Below are 18,192 nucleotides of genomic sequence, written 5' to 3'. Positions count from 1 at the left end.
GGAGGATTCGGGATTTGGGTCTTGGTGGAGAGTCTGTTGGATTGAGATTGGTGATGAGGATCCCATCAATGGAGGTTTTGTGTGAGACCCAAGTGCAATTTCTAGAGAGAGAGAGATGATGACAAAGTATATATATATATATATGAAGGAAGAGAATTGGTTATTCAGAGAAGCTTTGGTTTCGATTCTCTGAGCGAAATTTACAAAGGTTGGTCGAAGAGAAGGGGCATGGAAAGAGAAAGCGACAAGAAATGAGAGAGAGAGAGAGAGAGAGAGAGAGAGTACATAAATTATTGTGCTTGAGGTGACAAGATTAGTGTGAGACTGTTGTGTAGACGACGACGCTGCTCCGACGACGATGACGCTGCTCCTCCGCCGCTCGCCGTCGATCGAGAGAGAGAGAGACGGAGGTAAGAAGAGATTAGGGATTTTTGTGTTTGAGATTGGGGATTTTTTGTTTTGGGAAGGGTGGGGATTGGAAAAAAAGGGGGCGGGAATAAAAAATAACAATAATTTTTTATTTTTTATTTTTGGTCAGAAATGAAATTTAAATAACAAAATAATGCCATTTAATTTAAATTTTTTTTTTTTTTTTGCGACGGGGTTGCCATCGTCAAAAAATTTTATTTTTTGTTAAAATATATATTTTTTTGTAGTTAATGAATTTTTTTAAAAAAAAATTCTTTTTTTTAGTTACTAAGATTGAAAATTTATTTGTTTCATTTTTATTTTAATGAAAAAAAATATTATTATTTTTTATTTGGTAGAAGTAGGGGTAATATTTTAATGAAAAATATTTTCCACTAAAATAAAAATTAATTTTCTGTGGTCAATGAAAAATATTTTTCTGCTGTCCATTTTTTTTGGTTATTAAAAATCATGAACTAATTTTTTGTGGTAAAGGAGAGGGAGCGGCAGTAGTGGTGAAGGTGGTGGATAAGAGATGATGGTGGTCGTGGTGGTGGTGATGGCGAAGGAGATTAGTGGTGAAGTTGTGGTAGTGGTAGAGTAGATGGAGTGGCAGGGGTGAAAGAGAGGTAATGGTAGTAGTAGTGGCAGTAGTGGTAGTGGTAGTGGTGGTAGTGGAGTGGTGGCAATCGTAGTAGTAATGGTAGTCGTAGAGGTGAAGTGGCGACAGTGGTAGTAATGGTGGTAGTGGAATGGCATTTGCAGTAGTGGTGAAGGTGGTAAAGGAGATGGGTGGTGAAAGAGAGAGATGAGTGAGAGATAGATAGAGAAGAGAGACAGAGACAGAGTGATGAGCGAGAGAGAGACAAAATGGTCGCTAAAAGTGTATTTTCTTGTAGTGAATAGATAAATCGAGAGGAAACTCAGTAAATAGAGAAGACGGAAGGAAGAGAGTGAGCAACGCGAACACAGTGGAGGAGAGAGAGAGAGAGAGAGAGACAAAAAGATAAAGAGATAGAAAATGAGAGATAGAAAAAGAGATAGAGAGAGAAGAGAGAAGAGAGATGAGCGAGAGACAGAGAGAGAGAGATAGAGAGAAGAGAGATGAGCAAGAGAGACATAGAGAGAAGAGAGATAAACGAGAGAGAAATAGAGAGAAGAGAGATGAGCAAGAGAGACAGAGAGAGATGAGAGAGATAGAGAGAACAGAGATGAGCGAAAGAGACAGGGAGAGAAAAGAGATGAGAGAAGAGATAGATGAGTGGGAGACAGACAGAGAGAGAGAAAAAAAAAAAAGAGAGATAGACAGAGAGAGAAGAGTGATGAGTGAAATAGAGAAAGAGAAGAGAGGGAGGAAGATGAAAAAATGGTTGAAAAGATATAGACAAAGAGAGAGAGAGAAAAAAAAAGAGCGAAAAGAGATAACGAGAGAGAGACAGGGAGAGATGAGTGAGAGAGATAAAGAGAAGAGAGAGAGAGAGAAGAGAGATAGAAAGAGAAGAGAGATGAGAGAGATAGATAGAAGAGAAATGGACGAGAGACACAGAAAGAAAGAGAGAGAGAGACAGACAGACAGACAGACAGAGAAGAGTGATGAGTGAGAGAGAGAGAAAAAAAGAAGAGAGACAGAGACACAGAGAGAAAGAGAGAGATAGACAGATAGAGAAGAGTGATGAGTGAGTGAGAAAGAGAGAAGAGAGACAGAAACAGAGACAGAGAGATAGGAAGATGAAAAAATGGGTGAAAAGAGAAATGTTCAAAAGAGTAAGACGACGTCATTTTTTTTTTTTTTTTTTGTGACAGAAAAATACCATTGCATTTATTTAAACCATTTTGTGACTATATATATATATATGAAGCCGTCTCAAAGCCACAACATATATATATATATATATTTGTGTGCAACGGTACCTATTACGGTCGAAAAAAACTGTTCTTTTTTTTTGCGACTGCAGCTGGTACCGTCGCAAAAACTCTATTTTTTTTTACGACAGCAATTTCTGCAGTCGCAAATACTCTATTTTTTCGTGACAACATTTTATGCCGTCGCAAATACTCTATTTTTTGTGACGACAAGTTGTGCCGTCTCAAAAAGTCACATTTTTTTTTGCGACGGCAAGTTGTGCCGTCTCAAAAGGTCACATTTTTTGCGACGATAAGCTGTGCCGTCTCAAAAAGTCATATTTTTTGGCGACGACAAGTTGTGTCATCTCAAAAGGTCACATTTTTTTGTGACAGAAAGTTATGCCGTCGCAAAAAGTTCCGTCTCTTAAACCCCATTTTCTTGTAGTGACTATATAAATAATATATATTACATCTATAATCATGTGGTGTTATAGAGGCGTAGTGGGAAATGTGTGATGCATAAGGTTTATGGTGTGGGAGGTTGGTGGTTTGAGTCTTCATAAGAGTGGATGCAAAGCTTAACAATGAATTATTTTTTTCACGGATGAAGCTTTTGGCGACTAAAAATGTTGGTCGCTGTTTGGTAGCTTTTGGCGATTAAAGATTTTGGTCGGCGATTCCTTTACTATTGGCGACTAAAACATTGGTCGGTGAATGTATGATTTTAAAGAAATATAATTGACTATTGGCGACCAAAATTTTGGTCACTAAAGACTTGCTTTTAGCCGACCAAAGGTTTTTTAGTCGGGAAAACCCTCCAAAACCTTTCCCGACAGGGTTTTGGCGACAAATGTAGCGACCAAAATTTTTTGTCGCAGAATGGCTTTGGCAACCAAAAAACAGACAATTGGCGACCAATATTTTAGTAGCTAAAAGTGACTTTTTTTGTAGTGTATTTTCGTATTCAGATTAAATATGTTCTTATATTAGTCTTGTTTCATATTTATGCTCTATGATGTAATTTATCAAGTATGGTTTTATTTGATGTTCTTTTAGTTAATTTAATAAAGCATGAATTTATTTATTTTGTTTCAATTACCCAATTTAAACAACAATCTTAAAACATATTATGTATTTTTCATGGAAAAAATAAATAGATTCATACGTAATTTATATCTATTAGCCCACTGTTGCATCATATTGTTACATATGTGACTGTTGCATACTGATCATAAAAACTTGTTGCTCAGAATTGTTTATTTTCGTTTCTATGTGTGTAATAGCATGTTTGCAGAATATGTCAAGAATTATCTAAAAGTCATGATTAGGATATTGTATTATGTAATATATGTTTGGTTCTGGAAGATCAAAATGGTGTATAGACCACTGTTTCTAATATTATAGTGCTTGATTATAAAATTAATTTCATATGAATGCTGCTGTATTGGTTTCTATGTGGTTCTATAAAACATGGCATGAGGTTTTTTTGTTTTTTGGGTAATACCAACAAGATTTGATGCTATTGTGTATGTCTACAGTCTATTTAATATTTGTAATAGTTCACTGGTTTTTCTTTTCCCATGTAAATTAGCATATACTTTTGTATAATAATAAGCTTATTGTTTATCGTTTCATATATGATTGTCATAATTGGACTATGAATTTCATATAGGAATAGGATGAATGCTACTGGTTTCATCCTAATTGACTAATGTTGCATATGTATATTTTGGTTTTGCATGCTTCTAGCTGTACTATCTAATTTGCATGTGAAATTGCTTCTAGTTTTCTAGAATTATACACATAAGTTATTTCCATGTTTATTATTTAATAATTGTTATATAACTCATGGCAATAAATTTAATTTTAGTATTTGAGATTATAAATTTTCAGGTTTGTAACTTATGTATTTATTTCCATAAATAGTGTGATTTAATTGGATGAATTAAATTTTGAATTAAATTTATTTATTTTGGAGTTATAAAATTTGTGTAACTTGCTTATATTTATTTACATGGTTATTGTGAATTAAATTCTTGTATAGTTCATGGCAATTAATTTGTAATTTAATGGTTAGAATTGTAAGTTTTGTAAGTTATTTAGGAGTTATAAGGCTTTATAACTTGTATAGTATCTTAATTCATTATTTATTTTACTATTCTATGATTTGCTAGAATGTTAAATAATATTTGATTGTATGTACAATATCTTTAGATTAGTTGCTTTGTCTTATGTTGTCGTTTGCTACTAACTTTCTTTGTAGGCATACCTAAGCGTGGAAAGGAATTTTATGGACTACTTATAATCCTCAATTGGATTGGTTTATTTTTCCTTTATATTTGAAACAATTTTTTGCTTGAGATTTATTTGGTTTGTTTGCCAAGTTTGTAAAAGCAAGTTTTATTTGCTTATAATGTTGTAGCAATTGTTTTACATTTCTTGTAAAAGTTTTGGACCTTGGTTTGTTTTAACCTAGTTCATCCCTTGGAAATTTAATTTTAAAAATTGTTTCTCACGGACTAGGAGTTAACATGCTCTTGAAAGTTTTGTCAAAAGGTTAACTGGATTTTAAGTGCGACCGTTGTGACCCTTCTAGTCTTCCTGGGAACATTCTTGACCATGTTTGATTCTAGGTTTAGTGGTAAGACTAATTTTGAATTAACTTTTCAACTATGGGATTTTCTAGTATTAAGTTTCAATTCTGAAAAACACAGAACGTGATATTCTGGTGTAATTTTCAAAAATGGCCACTATCACTAATGCTGTTGCTACTGCTAATGTTGGTGGGGATCTGAACACCGGGCAACTGGGTTGCCAACCCCTACTGCTGTGACCTCTGTGGTCAATCCTGGTGTTACTCCGGCTGCTCCAAGAGGACCGCTCAGTCATCATGAGCACCCAGAGAAATTTGCTAGGGTGAACTTCAAGAGATGGCAGCAAAAGATGTAATTCTACTTGATCACGTTGAACCTTGCAAAGGTTTTGAGCGAGGATCCTCCAGTTCTAGCAGAGAATGAGCCATACAGGCAGAAAGTCATGGCGCTTGACACATGGAAGCAGACAAATTATTTTTTCCAGAACTATGTGTTCTACAGCTTGGCTGACTCACCATACAGTGTATTTTGTGCCAAGAGCTCAACAATGGAGTTATGGGAATCTCTGGACAAGAAATACAGGACTGAGGATGCTAGGGCAAAGAAATTTGTAGTTGGCCGATTCTTGGACTTTAAAATGATTGATTCAAAAACTGCGATAAGCCAAGTCCAAGAGTTCCAAGTGATCTTGCATGAGATTCATGCTGAGGGGATGCCGTTGAACGAGTCATTCCAAGCTGCTGTGATCATTGAGAAACTTCCCAATGGTTGGAAGGACTTCAAGAACTGTTTGAAGCATAAGCACAAGGAAATGTCTGTTGAAGAACTAATTGTCTAACTCCGAATTAAGGAGGATAATAGAAAGAAAGGAGGGAGTACCTCCTCTGTGAAGGCTAATATCATCGAGCATGGTAAACCCTCTGCGGTGAGGAAGAAGCCTCCTGTGAACTAGGGCTCAAAGTTGGGGCCAAGGGGTGGTGTTGCAAAGAAGCCGGCATACAAGCCGCAAGAACCTGGTTATCGGTTCTTAAGGAAGTGCTACAACTATGGTAGCGAGGGGCATCGGGCTAGTGGCTGCCGCAAGCAGAAGAACCATACAAGACCAAATCTCGTGCTCATACGGCAGATATACAAGAGCACTCCCACGAGGAGGATGATATGCACTTGTCTGCTGTTGTCTCTAAGGTGAATCTAGTGGGTTCAAATCCAAGAGAATGATGGATTGATACTGGGGCTGCACGCCACATCTGCTCCGAGAAGAAGCTGTTTACAACTTTCGAGCCGGTTACAAACGGTGAAAAGTTGTTTATGGGAAACTCTGCTACCTCGATTGTTGAGGGGAAAGGAAAGGTGGTCCCGAAGTTGACTCCAAGAAAGGAGCTGACCTTGAACGAAGTCCTATATGTTCCGAACATTCGTAAGAATCTTGTCTCAGGGTCTCTTCTCAGCAAACATAGTTTTCACTTGGTTTTTGAGTCCGACAAGGTCGTTTTGACCAAGAGCAGAGTGTATGTAGGTAAGGGTAATATGTTGGGGGTATGTTTAAACTCAATGTAATGACTTTTATCCCAAAGATAAATAAAGATGCATCTTCTTCTGCTTACATGCTTGAGTCTTCCAATTTGTGGCATGGTAGACTAGGACCTGTGAACTTTGAATCTTTACATAAATTAACTAAGTTAGATCATATACCATCTTTTAAGATTAATACAAAACACAAGTGTGAGACTTGTATTGAAGCGAAGTTGACAAGATCTTCCTTTCATTCTGTTGAAAGAAGTTCAAAGCCGTTGGACTTAGTGCATAGTGATGTGTGTGACTTAAAGTTTATACAATCACGTGGTGGCAATAAATATTTCATCACTTTTGTTGATGATTGCACTAAATATTGTTATGTCTATTTGCTCAAAAGCAAAGATGAGGCTATTGACAAATTTGTTCTTTATAAGAATGAAGTTGAGAATCAATTAGGCCGCAAGATTAAGGCTTTAAGAAATGATCGTGGTGGTGAGTATGAATTATCGTTTATTGAGATTTGTACTCAATTTGGGATTTTCTACCAAACCACGGCACCTTATTCTCCTCAGTCAAATAGGATTGCTGAACGGAAAAATAGGACACTAAAGAAGATGATGAATGCAATGTTGCTAAGTTCTGGATTGCCATAGAACTTGTGGGGGGAAGCAATTCTCTTCGCGAATTACATTCTAAATAGAATCCCTTGGAAAAAAGTAGACAAGACTCCATATGAGTTCGGGAAAGGCCGGAAGCCTTCTTATAATTTCCTACGAATATGGGGTGTCTTGCAAAAGTGGCGATACCTACACCCAAGCGGGTTAGGATAGGTCCAAAAATCGTGGATTGTATATTCATTGCTTATGCACAGAACAGTAGTGCATATAAGATCCTTGTGCACAAGTCTGATATTTCAGATATCCATAAGAATACCATAATGGAGTCAAGGAATGCGTCTTTCTTTGAAAACACATTTCCTTGCCGAACCCGAGGAGAGGATCAAAGTTCTGAGAAGGAACTTGAAGATAATGATAAAGATGAGAAAGTCGATGAGCTGAGAAGGAGTAAGAGGGCTAGGACTACCAAGTCCTTTGGCCCGGACTTCTTGACTTATATGTTAGAGGGAGAACCTCGAACTTTTCATGAAGCAGTGACTTCACCAAAAAATCCCTTATGGAAAAAAGCTATTAAAAGTGAAATTGACTCCATCTTACAGAACCATACTTGGGAGTTGGTTGATCTAACCCTAGGCAGTAAGGCCTTGGGCAGTAAGTGGATCTTTAGAAGAAAGATGAAGGCTGATGGGTCAATTGATAAATATAAAGCTAGACTAGTTATCAAAGGATATAGGCAGCGAGAAAGCCTGGATTATTTTGATATGCATTCACTTGTGACAAGAATTACATCCATTCGCATGGTGATTGCGATAGCCGCTTTACGTGGTCTAAAGATATATCAAATGGATATAAAGACAGCTTTCTTAAATGGAGATTTAGATGAAGAAATCTACATGGAACAACCCGAGGGGTTTTCAGCTCCAGGGAAAAATAAGAAAGTCTGTAAGCTTGTCAATTCATTATATGGTTTGAAACAACCGCCTAAGCAATGGCATGAGAAGTTTGACAATGTTATGTTGTCAAATAGATTTAGAATCAATGAGTGTGACAAGTGCATATATGTTAAAGACACTGACAGAGGTTATGTCATTTTGTGTCTATACGTAGACGACATACTCATTGTTGGTAGTAATGATGAAATGGTTCAAACTACCAAGAGATTATTAAACTCAAAGTTTGACATGAAAGATATGGGCCTTGCAGATGTCATTCTAGGTATTAAGATTATCAAAACATCTAGTGGTATTGTACTTTCTCAGTCTCACTATGTTGAGAAGATACTTGAGAAATTTAGTGAATCAGATACGAGTGTGTCTTAGACACCAATAGACGTGAGTCTACATTTGACCAAGAATAATGGTGAAAGTGTCTCTCAGCTAAAATATTCTCGGGTCATTGGAAGTTTGATGTATCTGATGAGTTGTACAAGGTCGGATTAGCCTACTCTGTTAGCAGGCTTAGTAGATACACGAGTAATCCTAATGCCACTCATTGGAGAGGCATTATGCGGGTGTTAGGTTATCAACGCCACACCCGGGATTATGGGCTGCATTATACCAGATACCCAGCGGTACTAGAAGGGTATAGTGACGCTAACTGGATATCTGATATAAAAGACTCCAAATCCACTAGTGGTTATGTGTTTACCCTCGGAGGGGCAGCCGTGTCTTGGAAATCTTCCAAGCAAACGTGTATATCGAGATTAACGATGGAATATGAGTTTATTGCGTTGGATAAAGTAACTGAAGAGGCTAAATGGTTTCACTAGTTCGTTGAGAATATTCCACGTTGGCCGAAACCTATGCCTGCTATCTGTATTCATTGCGATAGCCAATCGGTGATTAGACGGGTGCAAAGTCATATGTATAATGGAAAGTCTAGACATATCCGTCGTAGACATAATTCCATACGACAACTACTCTCTAATGGAATTGTCTCTCTATACTATGTAAAGTCTAAGGACAACATTGCGGATCCGCTAACCAAAGGGTTAACTCGAGAGTTAGTAGAAACATCGTCAAGATGAATGAGGTTAAGGCCTTTAGTAATGTTACCGGAACAGAAAACCCAACCTAGTTGACTGGAGATCCCAAGATCTAAGTTCAAAGGGACAACCTAATTTCGTGTAATGGATGAGTCACTAAGGAGGTAAATCCTCTTGTCCATTCCTTTGTGCAGTGATACCCGATGAGGGTATAAGGTTAAGCTAATGCTTTTAATGACCTCTCATATGATAGTCAACCGGGGTATAATGAGATACCTTATATAGGTCACCTATGTGAGTGCAAAGTGGGGCCGCTTCTTTAAGAATTGGTAAGGCTGAATTCTTTAAAACCACTCACTAAACCAAGCTAGTGTTCCAGGGCCATACCGGACACATAAGTGAGAACAAGAACAATGGTTGGACAAACTCCTGTGTGAGGCCTATTGTCTCAGTTTACACAAACGGCAGAACAGTTCAAGACATCACGTTCACTGGTCAACTAGTAAATTCGATAGGTTGTCACTACGAAAGGTTCAAGACCAACAGCTACCTTTTCTGACGCAGGGTTAGTCTGTGTGCTCTCTCTCTGAGTCTTTGTTGAACAGTGTCCCTTTGTTGAGTCATTTGGTCAATTTTTATTCATGTGGGAGATTGTTGGAAAAAATGAATTTTTGGTGACTTTAACTAAATATTAAAGTGGGTCCCAACCATCTATTGTGTTGGGTCTAAGTGGATCTAGATACTTTGCAATAAGATCTTTACACCACAAATAGAATGGCCAAAAACCATTGAGAATTGAATGAGAAATTGCCCCATAAAGTTACCTTCATGAAAGAGTTAATGGGGTTTGTAACTTCTTCCTTTATTGTAGAGTTTAATAGTGCATTAATGGGGTTTGTAACTCCTGCCTTTATTGCAGAGGTTAATGGTGTATTAGTGACCAACCATAAAGGTTGAAGGCTTCTCCTCTCTCCCCTATATATGTATAAATTGAGACCCTCCTGTCAAGTCTCAAACACAAAAATTGCTTCTCCTCTCCCCCTACAGGAAAATGAGGATTTAACGGCGTTTAATTAACGACATTTTGTTAAACGTCACTTTTTTTTATAATTAACGGCGTTTTTTAAAAGTCGCCTTTGTTGTTAGGTAAAACGGTACCGTTTTGTAAATAGAAGACGTTTAAAAAGCGCCTCCAAACCCTGTCTCTCGTCACACCCTCTTCTATCTCTTTAAACTTATATTTTGAAAACCCTGTTTTGAGCACTGCCGTCTCCTTGTCACTCACTCAAATCTCTCTCTCTCTCTCTCTCTCTTTCTCTCGATTCTTCTTCGGTTCAGTGATTCTTCTTCGATTCTTCTTCAGTTCAGTGATTCATCTCGGGATTGCAATTTCGAAGTTTGATTTTGAGCATAGATCCGTGATTCATCTCCGTGGATTTGGAACTCTTCGTCTTCTTCAATCAGAGGTTAGTTCCTCTCTCTTTCTCTCACTCAAATCTCTCTCGATTCTTCTTAAGTTCAGTGATTCTTCTTCAATTTTTCTTCAGTTCGGTGATTCATCTCGGATTGCGATTTTGAAGTTTGATTTTGAGCATAGCTCCGTGATTTATCTCCGTGGATTTGGAACTCTTCGTCTTCTTCGATCAAAGGTTAGTTCTCTCTCTTTCTCTCACTCAAATACAAGATCTTGAGGTATGTGCTTTTGAGCATTCAACGGATGGTTTCTTGCTTTGCTGTTAGATCTCTCTGAATTTGGCAGGTTCCTTGATTGTTTCTATGCCACAGAATGATCATATGAAGTATTTCAGAGAGGATTTACGTTCCAGAAACAATCGAACCCAAATTGAGTGTGTGGATCTTGTTGGATTCTTAATTGATAACCATGGAGCAGAGGTAACATATGGAATGCTATTTGATCTTTTTTCTTCTTTGAAAGGTACTGAGTTTTCTATAATTTGCCTACAGATTGTGGGACAGTTAAAATCCTTGCAGCTTGTTGCAAGCCTAACAGCAGAACGAGATGGTGAAATTCGGAAGGCTGCTTTAAATACTCTAGCTACAGGTTATAAGATCTTTGGTGAGTTTTGCTCTTATCAAGCTATAGACTTATTTGGTGTTTGGTTTCTTAGAATACACAAGGGCTTGAAGTTTTAAATCCTGCTTAATTTTTAATTGATTGCTTCTAGGTCTTGTGTTTGTTTTAATCTTTTTTCCATTAATTTTAACTTTGGGAAGAAATGCCAATGCTTTCGGAAAATTATTTATTTAGTAGTTTTCTTACAATGTTTATTGTATTCTTTAGTGTCAGCTGCTTAGGCTGTCTGATTCAATTTTTTCTTAGGTGATGACATATGGAGATATATTGGAAAGCTGACAAAAGATCAAAGGAGTGTGTTAGATGTAGATTTAAATGGAAGGTTGGTACATATTTGCACTAATTGTTGTGTTTTAAGTGTTTCTACTTCTTCCATTCATCATGCTGTGTGTTGTCAGGCCCGAGACATGGACAAAAGGAATGAGGGAAAACCTGGAGAAGCAAGGGCTATTTTTAGGCGTTCTGTTAGGGAAAATGGGTGTGTCTCTCTAAATTTTATACTAAACACCTTCTGTATTAATTTTACAACTTTAAAAATGACAATACTAATAAAAATGAAAGATGATATAGTATATTATGGATAATGATTTATAAGTGATAGGGTTTATATAGATATATAGACATATATATATATATATATATATATATAAGAGATAAGAAATAAAAATGAATGTTCACGGTAATATTTGATATTTTAGAATTAAATAAGACAAGTTTGATTTTAGTGCTTCTCCAATATCAATAGTTATATTTTGCTGGGACCAATAACAATATATTTCCTAATTTAGTTGTTTTTTTTATTCTTAGATGATTGATTGAAGTAATTAATTGAAACATTAAACTGCAGACCCTAGAATTCAGCAATTCAAACAACGTCATGTATTCTCACTAGGTCCTGTTTGGGCTCTTTGAGTGGGGACATCGATCCTCCTGGGTATGGTTCTAAGGAAATTTTCTTGTATATTATCATTGGTATATTTTTGGTGGGTCAATAGAAGGGGTTGGATGATATATATATACTATAAATTTGTCCTAAGCACGATGGGGATTTTTTGGGCTTATCTAAAATTCCTTATTGGTGCATGTGCCCATGCCCAGGGAAATTCTCGCCATATAATATATATATATATATTATATTGACTTTGTTTCTTTGTCTTGGAATTTGAAGGGTTCTTTTGAGGAGGTTGCACCTTTACAATATTGAAAGAATGGATAACGCAGCACTTTGTGCAGCTTTGTCAGCCTGCCCATCTCTCCTTGATCTAGAGATTGTTGGCATGTAAATTTTATTTAGTTGGTTTCGAATTCTATTACATATTGGTATGCTATACTTGTGGTAATTTGTGGTGGTAGCTCATATATTTTCTCTGCAGTGGAAGATTTCTGGTTTTTACTTTTGTTCGTTAGAATTCATTTGGATCAATTTGTCTTCATGTAGGTGGTTGGAACAATATGGAACAATACTATTGTCTTATTGTCTTATTACTCATCTTTTGTAGGGATGCTATTGTGAGTTGGGTGAAAAAGAAGACGTGACCTGGTATAAGTTATGAAGCTCAGAGATGCAGGTTATCAAAAATTTCTGGGTGCTTGCATAAGTTATGAAGCTTAAAGAAACAGGTTATCAAAAATTTCTTGTGTTAAATTTACGCTTATAGTATTAATGTTCTTGGTTCTAATCATTTGTTTGGAAATTCTTCGCCACTCTTTTTCAGGTAGGAGCTCCTCTGGAAGAGGATTTAGGTAGTTGGGGCATCATTTTATTCCAAAAACAGTGCCTGATGCTATTTTCACAAGCTTTAGCTGGAAAGGAGGTGCAAAGAGCTTTCAATTTCAATATAGTTGAATTTCTTGTGTGGAGAAATTTCTTAACTTAAGACAAATTTATAGTTTTCATGCTTCCTTTAATAGTATAGCAGATTCATCATATATCCTACCAATGAAGAAATAATTGGCATTACAAAATGCTAAAAGATCTACTGAAGAGTGTTAGTCTCTCAGTCCAATTTTTATTTGCGAAGGGTATAAGGTGAACGCAGTGAGGTATGTTGTTCAATTCAAGTAACTGTGTTATGGTGCTGGAGCTTGCAATTATTTACCTATTTTAGATGGTGGAATTGGTTTTAATCATTGTAAAGTTTTTAATTTCTTGTCAACTCTCCAACTCAACTATGACCATATATGATTTTGGAAGTCCTAATAGAGTAGACATTGTTGGAAGGCTCTAATCGTGCTACTTTCTTGAAGGAGAAAAGCAATCTCTTCACCGAGACAGGTAATTATGGACTCTTTCAGTTGATGTCAGTGTAATTTAGTGTAAATTTAGTAACTTCAGCCTTTCATTACATCTTAGCAGAGTGAAAATTGCTTAATAAATCCAATTAAATTTATGTGTGCGCTTTAAAAGCAAGAACCATTGATCTCCATTAAGTATGGAATATCATCTAATTGGTTGGTAACTATGTCAAGTTGCATAATAGAATTAGCTTCATTAATTTATTTGTCTATTTTCTTCATGGTTGAGTTAATGAATATTTTTTTCTCACTCATACTTTTGTGTTTTGTTTAATTTTCTTAATTGCTGTTGCTTATTATGAAAAGATTATTTTTAATAGGCCCGTAAGGATGCCACCCTGCTGGTTGCAAATCTGCAGAGGCAATAGGTTTATTCACGTTTGATTGCTTTTGACTATATACAACTTGTAAATTTCGATGTTGCTGCCGATGCTACAAAAACCTTTAAGGTAGTGTTTTCTGCTAGTCATTGCTCTCCATCTGGGCTTTGTTGTTGCTTCTGAGCTTGAGGTTTTGTTAATGATCAATCAATTATATTGATATAGGTGGTTTTATATGTATATACTATATACACATATATAATTTAGTAATGTTGATATTTATTTCATTCTAAATCCTGTATGTATTTTTATGTGTTTATAGTTTATAGATGTATATATAAAATTATATAAAATGCTAAATAAAGTGGATCTGATGATTCATGATTCACTATTCTCACATATGCATATTTGTGAATGGAGGTCACCTTCTACATGTTTCTATTTTTTTATATTTTAATGTTTTGATGAATTGGTTTGCAGGGGAGCCAATGAAGAGACCTAAGCATATTGTTGATGTTGGATGTGGAATTGGAGGCAGTTCTAGATATCTAGCTAGGAATATGAAGCCCAATGCCAAGGCATCACCCTGAGCCCCATCCAAGCCCAAATGGCTGAAGGTCTTGCTGCTTCCCAAGGATTAGCCAACAAGGATTGTGTGAGCTTTATTATGCTTTCCACTTTTTAGCTGGTTTTTTAAAATGAGCAACGGAGGTAATGGAAACCCTTAGTGTACCTAAATTTCAGTTGAGTCTATGAGATTATGGTATCTCGCCTTTTATGGTTTTTCCATATATTTTTCTTTATGAGAGAACTTTATAGTTTATACCATGATTGTTAATATTGAGATCCTACATGGGAATATTCCTACCTATCCTACTTGTGATTATGCTATAATATTGATTTTACTCCGATGTGGGTGAGTGTGAAGTAATTCAACATCTGTTTGATGTCACAGAGGCTGTTGTCGTAAATTCTGTATCTGAGAAGAGTTTACCCATGAGAATGGCATTCAGATTGGCTCGGCTATTGTTCTGAACCTATTTTGTGTATGTTAAATGATTATATCACAGCACTTGTTATTGGCCTGGTACCCTTTTGTAACTTACAAATTATAAGATGCAAAGATTCTTTATTGGTCGGATTCAATATGTGTGTAGAGGTAGTTAATTGTGTTAGATGTGTCTTTTCAACTGAACTTCTTTAATTAGCTCATTGTTGAGGTCTTGAAAGTATATAACTCAATGATTTTTTCCTTGTGCTGATTACAGGACAACTTGCTCGGGAAGTTTACGAGAACATTAGGAGAGAAGCTTCTTGTCTGATAATTCAGAGAGATTTTCGTATGCATGTTGCTAGGAAAGCTTATAAAGAATTGTGCTCCTCTATTATTTCTATTCAGGCTGACATGCGTGGAATGGTTGCACGTGATGAGCATCGCTTCAGAAGGCAGATTGCTTTTTATGGAAAGCTTTCATTGCTGTATTCACTTAGACTACTTGACTACATGAATTGTGCATTTGGATGTATTATTAGGAACTCCAACAATTTCTTTTTACACTAGCTTCTGTTCAGCTGAGTTCTTTAAAATTACCATACTATAAGCATTTATAATAATGTTTCTCTTTTGCAGAGCAGTTTGAAAACTGTCTCAAAATCTCTGAATACTACTTCATGGGTTTAAAATTAGCACAATTTCAAAAAAAAAAAATGAAAAAGGATATCACGTCACTTAAACCCTAAATCTAACGATCATATGTTTTTAAAAAGATAAGATGGCGTTTTAAAAATGTCGCTAAATATCACAGTGATGTCATGGTACTGTTATTTAGGACATTTGGCGGCGTAACGCCTACACTAATATCACAACGTTTTCAAAACGCCACAAAGCTCTAGCGACGGCCGCGTCCTCGACGTTTGGTGCTAAGCGTCGCAAAAGGGTTTTGAGGCATTTTTGGCACTTGTAGCGGCGTTTTTTAAACGACACTAAAAGTCTGTTTTCCAGCAGTGATAAACTTATGACTAATTAGAATCACCTATGACTGTTTTTCGCCATGAGTGGGTTGAAAACCAATTTTTTGGCGATCACAGGGGCTATAACATGCGGGTACTTGATTCTGGTTATTGTTCTTGCTTTTCTTGGGAAAATTGCAGGGACTCTAGTTGTTGCAATGTATTACCAAATGCCATTTATAAAGCATTTACACTAGGTTTGCTGATGACTGCCAAAGACCTTGTTGAAATGATTGTGCTTAATGTTGGTAGGGAACAACAGGTACTTGCTTCTTGAAACCTTTTCAATTATTCACATGCTAGTATGATAAAACAAAAAGAGCAAAACTAAGACCCAAAAAAATTACTAAAAATTTTACATAATAGTTGTGTAGAAATTTTGATAGTTCTTTTAGTATCTCTAACAGTTTTGAAAGAAAAAATGTCATACCTAGACAACAAAGTTCCATCTTTTAAACACTAGACAACAAAGTTATGGATCTTACATGAATAAATTTTCACCACTACTACTTCTTTCTTCTTCTTTTTCTTTTTGTTTTGTAGTGAGAAAATGAGGTTAGAAATTCATTTTTTTTTTTTTATAACCATGATAAAATCTATAGAAAGAGGTGCATAAATACAGGGACAAATAAAACTCATAGTCCTTATAGTTGGCCTCTCATAAGGGTCATCAAGTGGGCCCGCAAGTAGAAAACCCAACATTTCCAAGTCTAGCCCAGTTATTGTAGGAACCCACACTGCATGTCCTCATCATGTTCATGAGCATCGGTATGATTATGACTTGTTTAGCTTGCGTGTGTATGTTGTGATTTGTTTCGCTTGAGCTAATGCGATCCATGTCTTGATTTGAAGCCTTGTGATTTGTCTAAGTGTAGTATGCTTGTCTTGTTCCTTCCTTGATGTGAAACTTAGGTTACGCCTTGCCTGAGTTATGCTAGCCGATGTTATTCCAATGCCGAGGTCATCCTTAGTCTAGCATTAGTATCTTGAAACCCCTTGTCGACCTCAGTTCTTGCCTTGACCACATTAGCCGAGATGTTACCTTGCACCCAAGTGATCTCGTCCTGGAGTGGTATGACCCAGACCGAGGTGTGGCGCATCTAGGCCAAGATGTGGCACAGCTTAGTCAAGTGTTGTCCTTCCTAGCCGAGGTCATTGTCACCTTAGTTGCCGAAGTCCTTTGTTAGCCGATGTCACCCCTTGCCGGAGTGTCATTCTGTGTAGCTTGTTAGATACGCCTTGATGATTAGCCGATGTCATTACCCTGTCAGAGAGCCCATACCGCTTTGCTTGTTGAACACCCTTCCACCATGCTTTGTCTGGTCTGTCAGCCACCTTTTCAGGAAGAACCCAATCAGTCGCCGCCACGTGTCTCAGCAGAGGGTTAACCCCAGAACCGGGTATAGAAAACTATCATTTGGTATCAAAAACTTGCCTTGTAGAGAGAGAAGCTCTAGGAGGAAGAAAGAGTTTTAGAGTGAGGAAGTAGATCTTCAAGCTTGATTCCTAGAGATCGAACCGTTAAATCCGCGTTCTAAGGTTAGATTCTTGATCTGCTCATGATGTTCTTTATGTTTATGTTATTGCATTGCATGATTGAAAATGATTTGTAAGCCATGCATCGTTTTGAAGTTCGGTTTTAGAAAGAGAAAATGACATTCATGTGTTCTTCAAGGAAGTCTTGTTTTGATCCGAAAGCTTGCATAAAGAATCATGATTTTGTGTTTATTTTCGCAAGGATTTCAAGTACGGGTACCCAGGTCCATGTTTTCAAACTCATAGCACGAAAATCCCAGATTTGTGATGGCAGATTATGATCAAACATTCGTATTTTTCATGTTTTCACACTCATGTTCTTCATGTCTATCAGCAGAGGGAAACCCAGAGTTTCCCGACCTCTTTTCCTTGCATGTGGCCCTCGGGAACACACCTCGGCAAGGAGGTGTGGAACCTCGGCCTAGACCTGGTTGGTGCCCAGCATGTTTTCCGAAAACATTTGTGTACATGAGAGACTTGTTTGAAAGCGCATTCAATAGGCTTTGCCATGTGTTGTAGGACTTGGGCTTGTCTCGACCCCGACGTGTGAAGAAACGATGTGAGTGGTATTTTTAATAAAGCTATGTTACACTTGCTTTCATAAATCTCGTCTTGCCTTGTTTTGAAAAGTACTTGATCTAGCATGAATGACTATCCCTATTTTGTATATCAAATGCTATCTTGTTTTGATGACTCGTCTTGAAAGTCCTTAGTTGCAGGGGACTATAATGCAACTGCACTCTTGTCTTGACAGTCCTTAGTGCTAGAGGACTCTAAACTTTCGCAGCACAGCTTGTCTTGACAGTCCTTAGTGCTAGAGGACTCTAAACTTTCGCAGCACAGCTTGTCTTGACAGTCGTTAGTGCTAGAGGACTCTAAACTTTCGCAGCACAGCTTGTCTTGAAAGTCCTTAGTTGCAGGGGACTATAATGCAACTGCACTCTTGTTTTGGGAATGTCATCACCCTCTTGTA

Source organism: Camellia sinensis, chromosome 13 (assembly GCF_055761805.1).
Source record: "Camellia sinensis isolate YWXY chromosome 13, ASM5576180v1, whole genome shotgun sequence".
NCBI classification, from domain to species: domain Eukaryota; kingdom Viridiplantae; phylum Streptophyta; class Magnoliopsida; order Ericales; family Theaceae; genus Camellia; species Camellia sinensis.
This window is presented reverse-complemented; position numbering follows the sequence as displayed.